Source organism: Corvus kubaryi, unplaced genomic scaffold, assembly GCF_017639235.1.
Source record: "Corvus kubaryi isolate FWS band 111438036 unplaced genomic scaffold, C.kubaryi_AGA036_p1.0 133, whole genome shotgun sequence".
Lineage (NCBI taxonomy): Eukaryota > Metazoa > Chordata > Aves > Passeriformes > Corvidae > Corvus > Corvus kubaryi.
The window spans coordinates 29,953,723-29,974,257 of NW_024580667.1; the positions used below are offsets into that span (position 1 = coordinate 29,953,723).

Consider the following 20,535-nt stretch of genomic DNA (forward strand, 5'->3'; position numbering starts at 1 on the left):
GCGGCGGGCAGCCCGTCCCGCGTGGGCGCTGCGGCCCCGGCCGCGTCCGGAGGGAAAAGTTGCGGCGGCTCCGAAGCCGGGCGGGCGCTGCGCCCGCGGGGGGCGGCAAGGGCTGGGCGGCCCCCGGCCAAGCGCCCTTTTGTTCGCCGCAGCCCGGAGAGGCGGCGACCCGGCGGTGCCCGAGCCGGCGGGGCCCTGCGGAGCGCGGCTGGGCGTGGCTGGCGGGCGGGCAGGCAGACAGACAGACAGACAGACAGACAGCCGGGCGCTTGTCCGCCGCCGAGCACCGCTCCGCCGGTATGTCGAGGAACTTGCTAGAACTGAGTTTGACAATGAAGCGCTAGCGCAGCCCTCCCGCCTGCCCGGCCGCGCCGCCAAGGTAAGTTTTCTCCTGAGCAGCGGGGGTGGATGGCGCCCCAGTGCCCCCTTTGCCTGTAGGGAGAGCAGCGGGAAGGTCCCGACTTCACTTCTCCAGATCAAACCTTCCTCTTCTGCATGGTGTTTGCTTTAATGCTGTTCATCGTTCTGCAAAGGCATGGCTTCGTTCTACGGATATATCGCGACCGGTATGGTTGGCGGCCGGGGATGTAGAGAAAGTAATACTTGCAAATAATAATGGGATGATTAAAGGGAGAATTTGGTACAGGGCACTGTAAAGTACATCTTAACAGGCAAATAAATGACACTTTTTTCCGTCTTTTAACTAGAGTTATTTTATAAAAAGCATTTGTAGTTATTTGAGGAGTTCAGCTATTGTTTGCAAATTGTTATAATGAGTGGCTACGTATTTTTATTAAAATATCAGTAAATTTGCACCGTCCTTCAAAGCCCTATGGTTTTTTTCATGTTCAGGAGAAAAGGGATGCTGAAGACAACATCCAGTTGTGACTAGAAAGCCTTCAATTACTACACACTAGATACTTGAAAGCTGTTGTACCTCTCGGTTAATGTAAAAGAGCCTTTGCACTAAAACTGAAAGATTAAGAGAAATGTATTTTGTCCTGATGCTTGCTTGCAAGATGCTTAATCAGCAGCCAACTTTTTACGTCAGGTTGGTGCTTGTGGGCTGTTCTGTAGAGCATCTCGAGCACACCTGCTCATCTCTGCAAAGTGAGACCGTATCATAGTGATGGTTAGAGAGCTAGCTTGAAAATGTGAGAGCCTTAGGCCAGAAAGGGCGACCTGAATGAAAGCATGTTTGCATAACTTCCAAGCTTGCTACAGAGTTCCTTAAGGAGACGTCAGAAAAGCCTTTACCTGCACTTACCAAAGGGAGAGAATGCCATTTGAAGTTGCTTTAGTTAAGAATATACCTTTTCAAAGTAAAAGCAGGCTAGTACTTTTAGAATCTAAAGTTTGTGTTGGCTTTTGGTTTTTTTTTTAACTGAACTTCTGACCTCTTTTCAGACTAGCCATGACATGCCCTGTTTTTATTGCGAGAGGCGGAGAAGAAAGCTTTCTTTGCAAAACTTGGACTTTAGATGCAGTAAAAGTAATCAAAATAGCAGAACCGTTTCTATTACCTGTCCTTCGTTTGATGTTTCCTCTTTCTAGGTTCCTTTTACAGAACAAGCCTCCCTCCCCCAGCGGGAGAAATTCCTCTGAGCTGGGTCTGACTGTAGGTCTTTTTTTGCTTTGTGTTATGTACATGTAGCAGATAACCCACAAAGGTTTGCTAGAGAACTCATGTAGGAACATAGGCAGTGGCATTTATTGGCAAGGATGCATGTTCATTTGGGATCTCATTAAAATCATGGAAATCCACTGTGAATGTAGGAGCCTGAGATAGGTCGATCGATCTATCTATCTATCTATCTCAGTGTAGTGGTAGAGTAAACCCAGCTGTTTTCTTCTCTGCGTTTCTGTGGACTTCCTCTCAGCAGTGGAAAATCAGGAAGTTTGTGTTTGGGATTTATTGGGATACCTGGGATTGTTGTGGACTTTTTGTTTTGATTTTTAGAATACACATAGTTTTCATTGACCTGGGTGATTCGCTAATGGAGAAGAATTTACACGAAGGCTTCTTATTTACAATTGAGTATTGTTTTTACCTGTACAGTTTTATATGTTTATACACATGGGCAGAAACACGTGTGTGTGGTCACTGTAGTAGTAGCTACTGCATGCTGAATGCTGTAGAGCATTTTCCCCAAGAGCTTGCTGCAGCTGGCCTGGAGGATGTCTTGACTGGTGCCCTCAACTCTTGGCTAGTGTGATGTCAAGTGTCCAGGGCCTTGGTGAAGGTGGCTGGATTTTTTAGGCCTAGTGGGGAGAGGTGAAGTTAAACCTTGTACAAGCTGCCTTGAGTTTGAAACACTCCTACAGTGTTCCCTGTGGTGTATTTAAGTAGCTTATTTCAATATTTGAAATTAATTTCTGACCATCATGCCTCACTGGGTGAGGAGTGGGACATGGTGTCTGCATATTTTTGGTTAGCTTGGCAAGACACGCGATGTATCTGGTGAAGGAATGTGCACCCATTTCTGTAGTGCATCTTTTATCATCCATGGATGGAAATGTCTTGTAAACGTCTGTTTCTGTGGTTTGTCTTTCTCTTTTCATCCCTAGAAGTCTCCTTTAGAAGTCGGTATGTGGTTTGGGGGGCTATTACTTGAATGGGTTTGATGGTGCAGTGTGATGCCCACTCTTCAGAAAATACCAGGCAATTTGATTGCAAAGAGTTGTATTCAACTGAAATTTAAAAGTTAATACCCTGTAAAGTATAGGTATCATTCTCTCAATGCATTTTATAACCTAAAGTTTACTGTTTTGTCTAGATCAGTGGTAGTATTTTGTCTTGTTCAGTGACTTCTTTCATTATGGACAGAAATGGACTGAGCCAAAACTTGCTGTTTGCATGTGCTACTTAGACTCTCCACTCCCGCAGTTTTTGTGGGAGCTATAGCTAAGGGGACTCAGGGTGCTTTTCAATCCTCTGGAGAGGGGAACCTCTGAAATGGTGTGGTGTTTCTCTTTTCTGAAGATTTTAAGTGCCTATAACGCTTGAGGCTTCATGTAATTGAAGACATAAATGCAATTTTTACATACTTTACTTAAAATGGAAACTAACAAGTTAATAATAGCTCTTATTGGGGGTATTTATGTAATGGAAGCCAACAGATGCTATTTGCATCTTGAAGAGCTGATATACAAAATGTTATGTCAAGGCCCTGGCAGGTTTTGTGCTGGCGGAGGCTGGGTCAGGTGGGAGTGGGAGATGCTGGAGATCTGTAGGGCTTTATGGCACATCTGAAAAGTGAGATAACTATATGAAATTTTGCATTTTAGCACATAACTTATTTTAATCTAATGCTGCTAATAAAAAGAATGTGAGAACTGATTTCTTTTATATTTATTCACGTTAAATGATCAGTTACACCTGTCACTTTAAAATTACTTTTCTTTATGCTATCTTCTAGCTGCAACTGCACATCTGATATTCAGAACCCCTAAAAAGTGTGTCTATAGATACTATTTTTATTGATACTTCAATTTATTTTGACTACAAGAAGGTATCTGGCAAATAAGTTTCAGAAGCGTAGTGTGACAATCCGGGCGTTGCCTTCTGTGGAAAGATGCCGATATAATTACCAAGCACCTCCCTGTTTCACTGGGCTGTTCACTGTTTCATATTCATTTGTTTCAAAGTTACCCCTGTCTAGATGACATCTGAACTTTTCCAACATTTAATATCTTATTTCAGTGTGTAGGAGACCAAGAATTTGGGGATTAGAGCAGTCTGGGATGTGTGATCTTGGACCTAATGAAAGCTCCTGCATTTGTAGAGCTATAATGCAGGCTTTATTCGGATTTAAAGGAATGGAAGAGACCCCGAGCTGTGAGCATGACTGCGGAGGCTCCACTGGCACTTGCTTAGTCGCCCTCTTCGGAGAAGCAGGAGAAGGTGGGAGGATAAGCTCGTGACTGCTGATGCTATTTGTTATAACTTTCTCCTGGATTAAATGCTGGGATGCTTGCCTTAGCTTGTTAAACTTTGTTTGAAAACTTTGGAGTGCTTTTCTTCAAACTACACCTGTTACAGCATTAGATTAAAGAGCTATGTTTCTTGATCATTGAATTGAATGGTGGACATAACGTATTGTGTCGTTAATGCCTCTTTGTGTTTTAATTAGAGCTCTAGGAGATGTTAAAAAACAGGTTTATACACATGCTTGACTCGTTGCTAAACGGAATATGCTTGTCACACAGTGTTGAGGGAATTATGTATTATTTTGCTAATCTACTGTCCAGGGCTTCCCTCAGTTGCCTTTCTTTCCTTTTTCCTTTTTTCCCACCTTCCTCTAAAAAGTTTTTGCTTGAGTATTTTCTGAGGGTCTGTCTTATCTGCTTAAAGCTCCTGACTGTTGATAGCCTTTGCTGGTGAAAGGCTCAGGCTCTTGCTCATGTCCTAGAGAGCAGTTTCATGCCTGCACAAGTGGTTTGGTGCACAGCAAGTCCAACAGCTTCTGAGGGTTAGCACAGTGCAGTGGATTAGTAGAGGCTGGGATGCCTGAGATGCCCCAAAGGGAGGGGTGGTACCCCACACACCAGGCGCTGCAAAGTGAAACAACTGACCAGGAACATTTATTGGAAATAGTTACTTTTGTGTGACTGTGTTATGGAGAGTTTTCCAAGCTGTGTTTAAATTTTCAGGCAATTCTTGTTTCAGAATATGCTGTTGAGTTGATGACAGAATAGTGAGAGGAGAACTGCATAGGAGAAGTTCTGCCTGGGTGCTGTCTTTTAATTGTGCCATGTAGTTCATCATGTAATACTGAATGACTGAAATTCTTTAAATATGTAGATAAACGATGGATTTACTACAAGTGTTAGACAAAAGTTACAGTAACGTGGCTGTTCATAAGCGCTTGAAAACCATAACTAAACTATGAGCTTTCATTCATACCACTTAAAAAATACAAGTATTGGTTTAACAGACCAGACAGTTTTTAAATAATGCTTCCTCTATAAACCATGGTGGTATTGAGAAAATTATTACTTTTAGTGTGCAAATATTTAAATCTTCCCCTACATATCAAGTATAGCAGAATAAAATGGTAGTATTTTCTGTCTGCTGATATGCAGAAAACCTGACATCTTGAACCGCTGGATACAAAAGTGTATAGGAGAAATGTGTACCCTGTCAAGGGAGGAAGCGTCTCTAGTGGAACTCTTTGTGTTGTTTAATTCTCTTTATTTGTTCTGCTTTTAACTGCTTGTATTTATTAATATTCTCTCAGTGTTAATTTGCAGGCCTTGATATTAAAGTGGCTGTAGAGGACTCATCATAGAAAATAGTGCCCATGTCCTACGGAGATTTTGGCTTTAATGAAAAAAACAAACCAACCAAAGACCTTCTGGAGCTTGAAATGCTCAGTATGTGAGTGTGTTAGAGACACACAGGAAAATGTTAGGCTCAGCAATTATCTGGCAAGGAGGAGCCTCAGCAGAGAGGTAGGAGTAATACCTCTCCCACTCTTATTAATAAAGAGCAGTAATAAAGTGGTACTCGTCTTCCTGCTTTCATACAAATAACCTCTTTTCCCAGAAGGAAAATAGTGACTGAAATAGTGATAACGAGTGATTACTCTGCAGTGCAATGTAAACTTGTTAGGTGTTGTTTGATAGGAGGGAGAAAAAAAATGCTCATTTCAAGCACAGATAATAGCTTTTTATGTTAGTTTTTTGTTTGTTGGTTTTGGTTTTTTTTTCAGGAACTGCTGACCAGTGCTCTGAAAAAGGAAGGGTACTGGTTGTCAGTGTTGGCGCTGTGCTTTGACATCGTTAACCTTGTTTGGGGGAGTTCTAGCGACTCTTCAGCTTGGGCCTAATTCAAGAGCAGTTGTGTTCTTTTACAAAAATCAAATTGCCTGTCATTTAAGCAACTGAGAGGGAGATACTTAAACCTGATAATGAAGTTGCAGTCTTCCTTATGTTAACAACGTAATCATTTCCATTGTAGCATGACACGAGCAATCTTAAGAAGTAAGTGAAGCTTTTTGCTTGACAAATTTGAACTTGAAGCTCCGTAACAGAATGTGCTGACAGTGAGGGAGGAACCAAAAGTTGATCTTAATATAAGATACATGTTTATGAAGAACAATATTGTAATGGCTGTTGGTGTACTTAGGAAGTAAAATTCACTTCTGCTTATGGTACTGATTCTTTTATGGAAGTTATTTTTTCAAAATATTATGCCTGTATTACAAATACTGATTTTCTTAACTTTCTTTGGTTAGTGCTTGTTCACTTTTTTTGGATAAAAAAAGAAAAAGATGAAAAACCTGTGGGATGAAATTATTCCATATTTTTATACAAATAGAAATGATGCAAAATTATTTTGTGTGCCCTTTGCAGCTGGTATCCATAAATTCAGGTGGTTTCATTTTGGTCCTTGTAGTTTTGTTCTTTTTAATGTATCATACTATAATTTCCAGTGATATTTTATGAAAATTGTAAAAGTTTTTCTTTATTCAGGTATTTTTCAGATACCTAAGTTTGTTGAAGTTAGTAGTAAACATATTTTTGATCCAAATACTTACTTATACAGCTAGTGTACAAAAAATTTACTTACAATGGCAACTGAATGAGATTTTGCCAGTGACTGGCAGGTTGCATTCGTGTCTGTTTCTGCAGTTTTGATGGAGATCTGACTTGCTTTATTTGGTTGTACAGACCTATGCAGAGACAGAATATCTGTGGTACAATACTGTAGAAAATGGGACTCTGCCCTGAACTCCATGAAAGAGGAGGTTAAAAATTACTTTAGGCTTCAGTACTTGGTATTCTTAGTAGTCCCTCCTTTGTTGCTTAAAACTGAATACATATGGATCTGATGCATGATGTTTTCGTTTTTCTTCCTCTGTATATGCTATAAGACTTCAGAAGGTGGGACATAACTTATTAGAAAGCTTACACTCCTGCCAGTCAGCTCAGTATCAGTCAGAGCCCCGTGACTCCAGTTACGTGGATTAACCTGGCTTAAGTGCTGTCTCAGAGCCTTTGTTTGGCGTCTTCTATGTACTTGTTCTAAATTTTCAGAAGCCTCTATACGTAACAGCAAACAGGGATGTGCATTAATTTAGGTTACTGAAACCTAGTAACTTTTGCAGGTGCCATTTCACTCTCTTTTTAAGATTATTGAACTACTTTTTTTTTCTGTGTGTTCACTTCTGTGTGCTTGAATTCCACATTTGAATCAGTCCATTTTTGAAGTATGAATGGGTTAAGAGTAGGAAAAAAAAGTCTGAAGAAACTTAAAAAAGGAAAAAAGTAAAGCCTCAATTGCAGATGAGAACTTGAATATGATTTGTAGTTCTTACTTATCTCTCTCAGCCATCCATGTCTGATGCCTTTGTAGTCTCCCTTTGGCTGTCTCCTCTTCTTTTTGACTTAACTTTCCAACTTTTTCCTTGTTATTGGAGAAAACAGTGTTTCCAGTGAGTGTCTCACAGTCTTCTTGGGACCCTATAAATCATCTAGGTCAAATTAAATTTTTTTCCTGTACCAGACTACAGACAGTATGGACTTCCAGATTGTTTGCAGTCAACCTGAAAGTATTTTGGCAGACTTGTTGGTTTGGGGTTTTTTTTTTGTGTAAATTTGCTCAGTCTGATAAAGGGGGCCTTTTCCTTCACCTGTGTTTTTATGTGAGGTTTTATTTTTCGTGGCTGCTACATTTGTGGGGGTTTACATATATGTGTATGTACAAAAGCACCGTGCACCGAAAATTCAAGTTGTATTTTTAAAAATTCATTAAAATAAGTGTTTGTGATATAAAACTTTTTTTCTGGTGAATGCTGATACTGGTGTGATGACTATTTAGCTACTGTTTAACAAAAAACCCTTCTATGTTTTGCCTGTACATAGGTAAATTGTGCTTGGTTAAGGAAGTTAAATCTGTGTGTTTGACTCAAACACACATCAGCAATTGTATTTACTTTGGTACAGATTATAAGAGTGTTTCAAAACAAACTTGATTTTATACAGGGAGGAACTGCTAGAAAAAGTGAGACAGTGGCAAAGCTTTGGTTTAGGGGAGTAACTTTTAAAACATATAAATGCATCCTGGTTATTTATAAGGTATCAAATCCTTTTTTAACCCTTTGCTACCCTATGATAATTTTTTTGGTCAAAATGATTTTTTTTTCTTTCCCCCTTTAAATAATTGTAGGGAATCTATACTAAGCTCATTCTATCAAAGAAGTCAGCTTTCATAACAGTTTGAAAGGTGTTGCTCTGGTGTTACTCTGTTATATTGATCTGATTGGTCATGTACACCTAATTCTGAAGAAGTGGTATTAGTGTCAGCCTTTGCACAAGGGCTGTACAAGTTGAGCCAGCTTCACTCCTGTACCAGATTCCTTTGGTCATAACAAAGCATCTTTAGAGCTATCTTTTACAGGTTTTAATGTCACATTAGGGTACTCTATGGCACCTCTGCCTATTTGTGGTCTCTTATAGGCTCGTAGGGATTTAATCAGTCAGAATTGTGGATTTAACTGCATGATGGCAATTCTCAAAGGAGAAAAAGCTCAGCTCCTTTGTTTACTTCTGCTTTTGAGCTTTCCAGGTCTGACAGGATTATAGAGGTTTTTGTGCTTCAGGTAAGCAGAAGTAATGTAAAACTCTAAGGGAGCAAACCTATTAAGGCAAGTTTTCTCTTTTTTTTTTTTTTTTTTTTTTTTTTTGAAATGCCAGTGTATTGTGAAGGGCCATGTTACCTGCTGTCCTCCTTGGAACTGGTGAAAGCCCATCCATAATGACGTGGGTGGGAGAGTATCCAAGTCTAGTTTTATCCCTTGTTAAACAATATCAGAAGTTTTGCCTCCATAAAGGCAACAGCTTTGCATAGTGGAAGTCTAACATTAATAAACTACAAGAAATTAGAAAGGTCTAAATATTTTAGACAATTCTGTTAAAGGTTTTTCCTTTTGACAGTAAGTTTTTCTGACAGTGGGTGCTTTAAAAAAGGAATAGTTTTCTTGTATTGCAACTTGATCTTGCAACCCCCCACCTATCCCCAACATATTTGCATCAGGAGATTTTTAGGAGAAATAAACTCAGTTTTGTCATTTAGGAATTCTGCTTATAAATTCATCAGATAAATGTTCTGCTAATTTCTGGCTTTGTTTTGGCACTGGTTTTAATTCCCATTGACTCCACAAAGACCAAAGTTTCCATGCTTATTTCTCAGAGCTTGTCATACATTTTGTCTAAGTGAGTGGGAATGACTTTGGAAAAGGATTGACACAAGTTTCTCCTTCATAGCAGTAAAAACAAACCCAACACAGCCCTTTCCGACCATTTAAGATCATCTTCAAGGAAGAAGTCATATTTGGTTGCTGCTATGGGAGTTGCAGCCACAGAGGATGAAGTTGATGAAGTCTTGTTTACTGTGTTATAGTGTCTGCTGCTTCATTAATCGTCATTTGATTGTGCTCCAAGCCTTGTGTTTTTGCGGTCTAAGTGCAAAGCTTGGGTGCTTTATTTATTTATGGAGTTTCTTTGCACGGGAAGGTGACAGTTTGAGTGCTGGTGTGGTCTGACCATAAAAGACCAGAGAGGCTTTCGTTATGAAAAATCAGAAATACCAGTGTCCCAAGTTTGATAAAGGGTGTCAAAAGTACTTTAAATCACTGTCTTAATCAAGTGAAGTTAACACTATTACTTTTTTCTTGCCCCTCCCCCCCCCCCCTTTTTTTTTCCCTCTGGGAGGTGTCATTCCGGTAAATACTGACTAAATGGTTTTATGTGAGGTGAGCTGTTTATGATGGTTATTTTTCTGTGGCCACTGAGACCCCCTTAAGGGCCAGGAATATTCAGTATATGTACATTTACTCAAATTCCACATAGCTGAAGCAGTTGAAGAATCTTGAAAGAGCATGCGCTGTAGCCTTTCTGAATCCCTGTGTTGTACACTGGTGAGCATCACAACTTAATGTATCCAGAAAAGGAGACAAATCTTTTCTTGACTACTGTCATCCAATTGAGAAGTAACTTTCCTCCTGTAATCCAGACATAAATTATTCTCAATCTTTTTGTTTGTAGTTTCCTTTTTTTCCTACTTGCATTGACCAGGATGGGAACAGAGGCTCCGCAGGCTCATTTGTTGTGTAAAAGTGGGTGGTGGTTTGAGCCACAAGGTCCTCCTGACACTCCCCAGCAACTGGTGGTTGGTCATCCTGCAAATAAATGGTTGAAGCAAAATACCACAACATAGATAAGAAATGCTTGCGCAGACTGCTCTTCTGGTGAGGTGATGGGAATGACCGTAGGATGCTTGAATGCTGTAGGTAGGCAGCAGCAGAGTTGTGCAATGGAAAGGGTTTGAGGAAAAGGGAGAAAGCACTGGGGCAGACTGGACAGCAGAGGAGGACTGGGAAGATGGGATGAAAACTAAGGACTTCCTTTGCAGATGTGGCAACTGCTGACACCTTAACGTGATACTGAAATTGATGCCTGAAGAGTGCATCTGGGGAGAGGAGGAAGAAAGGTCCAATCATGTCTCTGATTCCTGAAGATATCCATTTACAGGACTGCAAATCAGTAGTTCAATCTGTGAGAGGAGAGATTTCTGGCATCATTCCTTATTTGGTGTGTGAGCTGGGTTTCCTGAACATGCTGGGCACTTTGAATCCCACTGTAAAGACCTTTCCATTTGCTTCATGAGGAGTTAAAATCTTGGGGGGTTTGCTGTTTCTTGTTCCAGAGCCAGAGCTGTAGCTTGAAGGCATTGAAATACACAGTTTGGTATTACTTCGGTCCAAAGTTTAAATATGTCCCTTCATATTTTATATTGTCATTGTGTGGAGGATCCACACACACTGCTTTTAGCATTTGTGACTCTCTGGTGTGTGTGGTGGGGTCATGGGACTTGCTGTGGAGAATATGGAAGTGGCATAGCTGTGCCATCAGAAACATAACATCTGTTATCTTACCATACTTTAGAAGTTCTCACACTTGAATAGTTTTATTTCTTATTTTAAGATCCCCACTAAAAGTCCCTAACTGTGTACAAATATAGTTGCATTAAATAATAGAATTTGGCTATGGAAAAAGATGCCTCTAGGTCATCTAGATTATTGCTTCTGAAATGTTTGTTTGAACCTCCCTTCAGAAAATAGTGTGGAACAGTACTGCCATCACTAAGCTACAGGAAATGCACACGAGCACATCTGTTTAGTACAGGAGGTACAACTCGAATGAGGTGGCTTGATACTTAAAATCCAGCTGGCCAGCATGTGGCTGTGGCTAACAGCAGAACGTGTAATGTTCTCCTTCCTCAAGAACTGCATCTATTTTGTTTTGCTCCAGATCCTCATAAATAGCTTGTTTTTGCTACTCTGTGGCTCAAAGACCTGTTTTCAAGTTCCTGATAGTAGGTAGTGCCAAAATACTTTTGTTGTTTCTGCCTGTACCCCATTCCAGGCTTTGTGGATCAGGAAGCCTCCTGCCTGTATTTTTATCTCAGTTTAGGTCTTGTACTGCAGCATTCTGCCTCATGCATTTGTATTCTCTTTCTGCTACATTCCTCTGCGTTGAAGTGTGTCCTGCTGCAGGGAATACCCACTCTTCGGAGAGAGATGCATCCTGCACCAGGCTGAAGTAACAAGTCTCCTTAACATTTCATCCCGCAAAAGAGGAGGAGGGACCTGAGCTGCTGTGTACTAACTGTCCCTGCATGCAGCTGTACACCATAGCATCTGGCAGGGATATATATGTGTGTGTATGTATTTATATGTATCTCCTTCAGTCTCTGATGTAGGGAAGAGAGATGGAATGGTGGAATAGTTACCTGGGATTGCTTTGCTGTCACCAGCATGCAGCGGTACTCATGAGTTCTGTGGAGTAGCTGATGCACAGTACTTGTGCTCCACAGCACCATGTCTGCATGGTGAGGTGCAGCCCTCAGCGCAGACAGTCCCAACAAACCACTTTGTGCAGTGCTCTTTATACTCAAGTCCCCTTTATTGTTGGCTTGCCCTCCGGCTGGGTTGAGAAAAGCTGAGCTCTGTGGAGCATGTTGTTTTGGCAGCGCAGCAACCAGGACTCTTGTCCAGTCTTTGTTTAAACGTCAAGAGCTGCAGCTTTCAATCTTCCCCCTGGGGATTTGGGTCAGCAGTTCTGACTCTCAGGATGTTTCCTTAATGCTAAACCTAAACTTCTTGGTTTTTTTCTTAAATTTATCCCATTGCATTTAATCTCTTACAAACCCAGGCTTTTGTTTGACTAATTCTAATATCCTACCTGTATATGAAGACTGTAAACAACTTTGTGTCTTAAAGTAGGTGTTTGTAAGTTAAATCCTGTAAGTAGCTTTCCTCCATAAGGGCAATTTTTTCAGTCTGACTCAGTTTTTTGCATGTATATGTTAATTGTGTTGTGTAACAATTATTTTCAAGTAATCAGTAAGATGTTTTGAGTGTTTTGCAGAATGGTTGGCACTACACACAAGCTAAATAACTGCTGTGTTGGGTCACCATCTGAGTGCCTGGGGCCCAGGACTTCAGAGCATTTCATAAAATGTCTTGATGTTACTTGTTAGTTGCCTTATGAAACCTATCCTTCTAGACATCCTGCTGCATTGTTTGTCTGAAAGTGGGGTAAGCTGCTGTGGGAAATTGTTTTCCCAGCAAGTTTTAATTGGTTGCTGGGAATTACTAAATCACTGCTGCATAAAGGTGTCATGAAATATTTTTGTGACAGTGGAAAGAAGTGAAGGTACTAGAGAGTTGCAGGCTTTACTAAATGCTTTCAGTGTCTCTGGTCTACCTTAAGGTGAGATGGACTATGTTTAGATTTTTACAATGAAATTGTGAATTTATACTGAATTACTTTGTTGGCTAAGCCAGTGTGGAAGAGAGATAAAAATTGAGAAGCTGCAGAGTACTGTAGTACACTGTAGTTAGGACTGTTTAGAAGCTTGTGAAGAAGAATAAACAACAAATCAGTTTATTACAAGCAAAAATCCAATACTGTTTGCTACAAAGACTTTGTAGGGATTTTACAAGACTTTTCTTAAAGCTTACTGACTTTTTCTTTTCTACCTCTAATCCGTGTAGGGTAAGTATTGCCTGGAAATATCTCTTTAGTTAAATACAATGGATACTGTTTTGGTATTTGGATACTTGTTCTATTATGATTTTTTCAGAACTACAAGGGAGAGAGTACCATTACCTTCCTGCTTCATACTATATTTATAATCTCAAAAACTACTAGCTTTATTTCTGATGCTGTCTTGGTAGTATTAAAATTTTGATCTGCCTTTTGTAAGAGGTCTGTGTGATGTTACTGGTAGTCCATGGGGAGCTGTCTGTATATGCTAGATACCTGAAACAGTCTGTAAAAAACCTGGAAATTATAAAATGATTTTCTAATACCTTTCCCATCTAAGAAGCATTATATCCCTGGGATTATTTATGGAGAAGAAGATGTGGAGCATCACAAGACCGACTTTCTGATTCATTTTTGAAAGTAATTTGTGAGGTAGGAATTGCACAGTAGATGATACAAGTTATCAGGCAACCCGTATTACCAGAAGCAAGCTAAGGGAGCATGGATTACCTGAAATGCTCACAGGAATGTTTGTAGCTGCTGAGAAAACTGAGAGGATAATTGCTAATTAGTTTCAAACAAGACAGGTGAATTAATATTTGCTATTAATGATGTGGGTGAAGGAATGAGGACTCCGTTCATTCAATACCCGAATCAAGTGGGATGGAGCTACATGTCTACTTGAGAAGATGCTTTGAACTTAAGAGTTACTTTAACAGATTGGAGAAGGAGCCTGGAAGGAGGGGTTGGATGGGGCTGAGCAGGTTGTGTGAAGGGGTAGCTGTCTTCAGCACGAAGGTTTGGCTGCACACCTGCAGGCTGGGAGCAGTGGGCCCAGCGGCAATAACTGCTCACAGCCAGGACATGAGGCAACAGTCGTGCTGTTGCAAAAGCAAAGGCATTGGAGTTTATACATAGGATTATTATCTGCAACTCATGTGGCAGTAAAGAATGTTTTTCTGTAAAAAGAGAGGAGCATTTTGTGTGTAGGGAAGGATTCAGCTGGGAGACTTTGTCCAGATTTGGACGTCACAACTTCATACTGGTTTTGCGTGCCAGCCCTGGAAAGGGTGGTGGACAGCAGCAACTAGAAGAATCAGAAATGTAGAAAATGTGTCCTTTAAGCAGGGGGTGAAAGAACTGGGTTTTATTTAGTCTGGAGAAAAGACAAGGACGTATTTACAAGAGAGTTCAGTTATTGTTCAAACATAAGGTTAACTGTGTAAAAAAGAAAAGGATGATATCATCAGGGCCCAGTGCAGGGAGAGACCTGGTAAAGGCTTGAGCAGCACAGGGGAAGATGTGTGCTTAAAGTGCCGGGACAAACTTTGAGGGTCACGCAGCGTGGAAGGGGCTCCCTCTGTTATGCAGAGTCTGAGTTCTTGGTCCTATCTAGCTGTCCTTTTTCAGGACCCTGACAGACCCTTTTTTCTGCGACCATCTCTGTTTTTGCAAATGGCAGTGCCGTGTGTGGGATGGTTGACAAGAAAAGCACGAAGCTCTGTTTTCAACCAGCACAATTCTTGTTTTGGTAGCTTGGCTGTTGGTAAGCACTGTGATAAATTACAGAGAGAGCGATAGTATAACAGTAGTGATAACTGCAAAAATAGATCTGTGTTCCAAGTGGCCTTCTGTTGTTAAAAGTTGTATTTTAAGAAATAAATCTTGCTGATGCTTTTTTCCCTGGTGACGCTTAGTTTCCAGGCAGTATTTATGAAAAGCTACTGTGCATTTCTAAGTTTTTCTGTGTCTACACAGTCCTTTAGTTCCTATAATTTTTTTTCCTGTTTCTTCATGCCATAGTTTCTGTTGCTTGCCCACTAATTTTTCAAATGCACCTGGAGATTAGGAGTTTGGAGTCTGTTGGCACAGTCTGTGTGGAGGGGAGGGTGAGCATCTTCTGTGCCTTCTTCACCCTGCTCCTGAACTTACTGTTCTTGGGGAGGTTGGCACTCTTCCATTTTTTTTTTAATCTGTTGGGGAAGCACCCCCTGATCATTAGTTTGAGGTGACTTAATTTAATGTTTCTCAATCAATATGTTAAGACTAGCTTTCAAAACAAAGGGGGGGGAAACAGTGTTTTGTGGGGGCAACTGTATTTTTCATCCTATTTTGTTTATTTGTTCATGGTTGTGAAATAAGTAAAGTTGGGACTGAGATTATGACTCTATACTGTAAGGATTAGAGAAAGAAAAGAAAAAATTAGTTGAACCTTCCAGTATTTCAGAGTTCATCTTGGCATTTAACTGAGCAAATAAATGTGTTTTTAATGAAGAGTTCAAAAATATATTAGTTTTGTGGTTCAGCTGGGAGGCAAAAGCTGTGGTTTTGTTCACACTTAAAAGTTGTAGGCTGTGTTGCATTTTAATGATGCCATTTGAGCTGCCACAACCAGGGCTTTGCTTGTGTTTCTATGGAAAACTTATATTAAATGGGTTCAGTCGGGACATTAAAGAATTATCCCATAATGAAATGTGTCATAAGAAAAAATCAGTCAAAGTCATGTTTGGAAAACTTAGCCAGCCATTTATTAATTATTTACTTATTTTCTTCACTTGCCTGCCCTCCTGCAGTGTGTTTTGTGGGTGAGGCTCTTGGCATTTCTTAGCTGGAGGGTAGAGGCAAAACACCAGGTGGGGTAGTACCCGGCAGAGCAGCAGTGGGCTGTTAAAGCGAGCCCCTCTGGTCACCCCCACTCCCTGTGTGTCAGGTGTTTCTGCTGCACCTGAGCTGGGTCCCTCTGGATGGAGATGGGAGGCTCCCGTTGATGCTCGTGCCAAGTGCACCATCTCCTGCACAGACCCTGTGGTTTGCTTCAGGCCATGTGTGTGGTGGCAGAGGGTATCTGCTTATCTCAAGTTAAAAACCCCATCCACGTAGTGTGATTCATGTTTCAACAACCTTGGCTCTGGTACTGCTTTGATCTACAATCCTCTTGTGTTGCTCAAAGTTAGTTGCTTAATGTGGGGTATAGCCAGAGAGTGTCAGGAACATGGGAAGAGGAACCTAGGAAAATTTAAAAAAAAGAACTCCCAAACCAACCAAGCACTTTTGCTGCCCCCCCCAAAATAACAATACACCAAATACACAAATACTAAAAACCCCCAAAGGCAAAACTTCAAAGAAAATTAGTAGAGCCAAAACTTCAAAATTTTGCACAGTCAATGTACAGGAGCTGTAATATATTGTGTTCCCTTTCTCCTTCCCCCCTCCGCCCCCCCCGCGATTGTAAGGAAGTATTTTCCTTTTATTTTCCTTTGATGCCACAGCCTAAGTTGAGCAACAATAGTTTTAATAAGTAATGGGATGTGTGCCACTCCTCAGTGGGTGGGTGTTTGTATCTTTTTCTTGTACTGCAGATGGGTGGAGGAGCGCAAATGTTAGAGTGTGGTGCTGACACTTTGGCCAGAAACTGCCTTATTTCAGTTAGAAAAACATTGTCATATCCCCTTATTTTGTTCTTGTTCCTCTGGCAGGGTATGCAGTTACCGCTTCCTTGGTTTTTACTTGCAGTTTTGCTCTCTAATACTTTCTATCACAGCTCGTAGCTGTCCTGTTTTTGTTAACTTTTTGCTCTGAGGCACGGGGCGGACTGCCTGCCAGGACAGCCCCTGGTCTGGCTGCTGACATCCCTGAGGAGTGCTGCAACTCATCTGTTGGGTGTGATGGCTTTAATGCCTTTGCCAGGTGCATTACAATAGGGCACCAAACATACCTGTGCCTGATCCTGCAGGAGGGCAATGCAGGCAGTTAGTGGAGGGAGAAATTCCTTCTGTTCCCATACTTAATATTGCTCAAGGCTCAGGACTAGACTAAAAAGGGCGAGTAAGCAGAATGCCTGCCAGGGAAGCTAAGCTATTCGGGATTGTCAAGGAGAGGTCTGGAGGAATGTAGTGAGGAATTAAATCGGGAGCCACATGGAGCTTTCTCTCTATGCTTATTTTGTTTGCCCTCCTATGAATTTATAAGCATGCATGGTTCATAGAAGACCCTCTTGAATGAAGAAAGCATCAGTGTATAAAGAGAAATCAACACCTTAAGCCAGATGAATAAGCATGCATCTATCTGAATGTGTTTGTTGAAGTGTTTTTATTCCCAAAGCAGGATAGAGAAAATACTAATTAAAATTTCATTTTGTTGGTATTGGTAAAGTTGGTTTCCATTCATGTTAAGAGGGATGGCAAAATTAATTTTGAGAATATTCTTATAAATTTGTTTTTAGTTGTAATGCTTACTGCATTTATATCATAGTATGTGCACATATAGCTGATACATTTCATTTTTACAGATACTAAATGAGAATTGTGGAATTTAAGGCCTTATACTCTGGATATATCCCTTGGTTGGGAGAGTTGCAATAAAAATAAAATACACCCTTCACTTACTTGCCAAAAATTAAATTGTAGCTCAAACATGAAATGTCTGATGTCACTCCTACTACCTAAATAGCACTCCTTTCATTTTTTTAGGAGCTTGTGATGTCATCAGCTGAAGCGAAAACATCTACCTCATGACCTGGCATGTAAGTGAAGGAGGAACTGATACTTAAAAATAAATAAATAAATGTGTGTGTTGGTGTTTACAATGTGTAAATTGAATCTATATACCTTCAACTTTCAGATGTCACCTTTTAAATGAAAGCTTTCTGAACTTTTAAAGGAATATAAAGTCTTTTAAAGAGGAGGAAGTCATAAAAGAAGCTGTTACCAGTAACGTTTCAGCCTGCAGAACTCCTTAATAATCTCAGTTAAAATCTATTTTATGTATCCCATAATGCTTGAAATGCTGGTAAGCATAGATGGAATAATTTTATCTTACCTCAATATTTACACGTGCTGCTTCAACCCATTTTTATTCTGTGCTTCTTTTCTGGATATGAATTCTGATAGTTGTGATGAATGCATACTATACACGGTGATACCCTTCCTAAAATTAAATACTCTGCTTGCAGAAGATTTAGATTCTTGATATACTCAAGATACTTCATAGTGAACTTCCTGCAGCTTTGTGACACTTCTATTTTATTCCCTTAAGTAAGCAAAAATATTTCAATCCTCTGCAGAGGCATTTATAGATTTTTTTTTTTTTGTCTGCCCACTCTCTGCTTTTCTTTTATGTGGCTTTAGAGGATTAAAGTGCAGTCATTGCTTTGAGGGGCCAATGTCAGCGGTGAGCTGAGTGTTCCTAATTGGTGCCAACACCTGTCCCTCATTATGAAGCCTTGTTCAAGCTGTCCAGTGAACCGAGGTAGCCGGTCTCCCCTGCATGTCTCTAATGTGATTATAAAGCCCTCTCCTCATGCAAGTTTTATTACTTATTCAACTTTTGGACTGATGTGGAAAGTGAAGCTAAGCTGAGCCATTTGGCTGGCTACCAAAGATCATAAGGAGTGCCAAAGAGAAGGGATTCACTCATCTCAATTTCAAGAATTTTAGTTCAAAGGTTGCTTCTGCTTTGACTGTTTAAATTTTTAAAAAAGGGGGGGGAGGGGAGGACTGGTTTTTTTTTGGTTTTTTTCTAGTTTTCAACGTCAAATAGTCTGAATTTAGAGACCAGATCTACAGACTCCAGCTGAGCTGTGAACATCTGACTGCAGCTGCTATTGTGCATAACCCATTGATTTTCTGCAAATAGAGCTTTGGCCTTGACTACTCTTGCACCATCGCTTTGTCTTCAGGGGGTCAGGGCGTAGCAATTCTTTTCTACACAAAACCAGCATCAGCCTCTCCTCCCACTTGATTCTGTACTGTTAGCAGGGCTACGATGCATTGTGCTTTGCCATTGCAGTTGGAAGAGATGACCTCAGACAGATTTCACCAATGAAATTAATGGCTCAGATGAGATGGATCACTATCATGTTTGGGCTTTACAGGCAAAAGTTTAAGCGTGGTTACGTTTTTCTAAGTAGTTTAAGTAAGTTTTTAAGCGTTTAGCTTGTAGAATTCAAGTGTGCAGCAGTACAGTGCTGGCTGGAGGTTTTGGGTTATTTCCCTATGAGGGAGGAGAAAGACAGAATAACTTCAGATGTGTATCTTGGAAAGGTTTGAGGTAATAAACCTGTAAGAATCATACGAGAACCCTGTTAGTTATCCAGATTTGGAAAGCTGTAAGAAAATGAAAGTGTAGTGGATTCTTAAACTTCAGACGTGAAATTGGAAGGATAGTTATTAAAGGGATTGAATATCTGCAGGATAGAAGAGAACCCAAAAGAAAATCCTGAGTGGATAGAGCCCTAATATGCATCTAGGCTGTATTTGTACAATTGTTTATTTGATTTCTCCTTAAAAAAAAAATTAAAAATCAACAACTCAATTACACTGGGAATGATCTAATTTTTTACTTAATAATTTTGTCCAGAATGGTTCTATGAACAGCAATCAACAAACTTTAAGGGCAACAGTATGTCAAGTGTTAGAATCTCTGCTGGTTGTGCTCATCATAATCAAAATCTCATCTAATAAAAATTCTCATTTCGATATTTATCATGGCCCTACAGACACCCATCTGATCTGTAGTCCACAGAGGTCAGGTTAGGAAGTGATCTATTAAAAAACAATGAAATCCATAGCACAGAGAGGAATTATGAGTTATGAGTATGTCTGGTTTCGGATTATTTCCCTTACTGAATTCGGCCAGTTGCTTTCTCCAGTAATGATCAGCAGTGGACACCTAGGGAAAGAAAGCATTATAAAATTCTATTGACTCTGTTTCTTGTAAAATTTTGGTTTTGGGACTTCCAGCAGATTGACATGACGTGTTTAATAGCCCTTGTTATCCATTATGCCTAATTTTCTTTAATCTCTTTGCTTTTCAACCTCTTCGATATCCTATAGCATGGAGTTTCTCAAAGTCATTTTGTACATAATGACTTTTTTTTTTCTTCACTTAATTACTTTCCCTTGAAGTTTCTTCTGTAACTTTTTGTGTCCCTTGCTTTCTGGGCTGTGAGAAGCAGTGAGTAGTCTCTTCATCCTGTTGCTTCTCTTTGCCACTTAAAACAGATCTCCCCTCTTCTGCATCCTCCTTTCACAGATAGTCTCAGTCTGTTTCATTTCTTACCCTAAAGCCATGGCAAACTTTATTCTAGAGTTGGGGTTTCACATTCTGCAAATACTTCTCCAGTGGTGTTGAGGGGAGCTAGAAGATACTGTGTCATAGGTTAGCAAGCATAGTCCCGGAAGGGATGTCCTTGCTAAGGGGTGCTTACAGCTTCCTCTGGGACTTGATAGAACCTATCAGTGGCCAGTTTGAATATGGACAATTCTTTAAGCCGCTTAAAATTGTGACCACCTCTGTGATCCACACTTAAGAATAGAAACCCTGAGGCAGACTTTCTCTCTCTGTCTCGTTTCCGGCGCTGGCACAGGTGGCTGCGGGCCCCGTGCGGGGGCCAGCGGGCCCGGCCCAGGCCCTGCTCGGGCCAGGCCGGGCCACGGCCGTCCTGGAGTCGATGGACCTGTTCCACACATGGAACCCCCG

General features: G+C 40.6%; 1 protein-coding gene across 3 annotated transcripts in view; it reads left to right on the forward strand.

The window, feature by feature from the left end:
- Nucleotides 1-253: 253 nt before the first annotated feature.
- The window catches only part of JADE3 (jade family PHD finger 3), a 65,946-nt gene continuing 45,664 nt past the window's right edge, over nt 254-20,535 (forward strand). Inside the window, exons 1-2 of one of the 3 annotated variants that reach the window (XM_042041547.1) lie at nt 254-379; nt 17,526-17,578. The gene's annotated coding sequence lies outside the window, so the exon portion shown is untranslated. Of the gene's footprint in view, nt 380-13,469; nt 13,489-17,525; nt 17,579-20,535 lie in introns of those variants that run through there. The other 2 variants (XM_042041553.1, XM_042041571.1) reach the window with 2 other exon arrangements.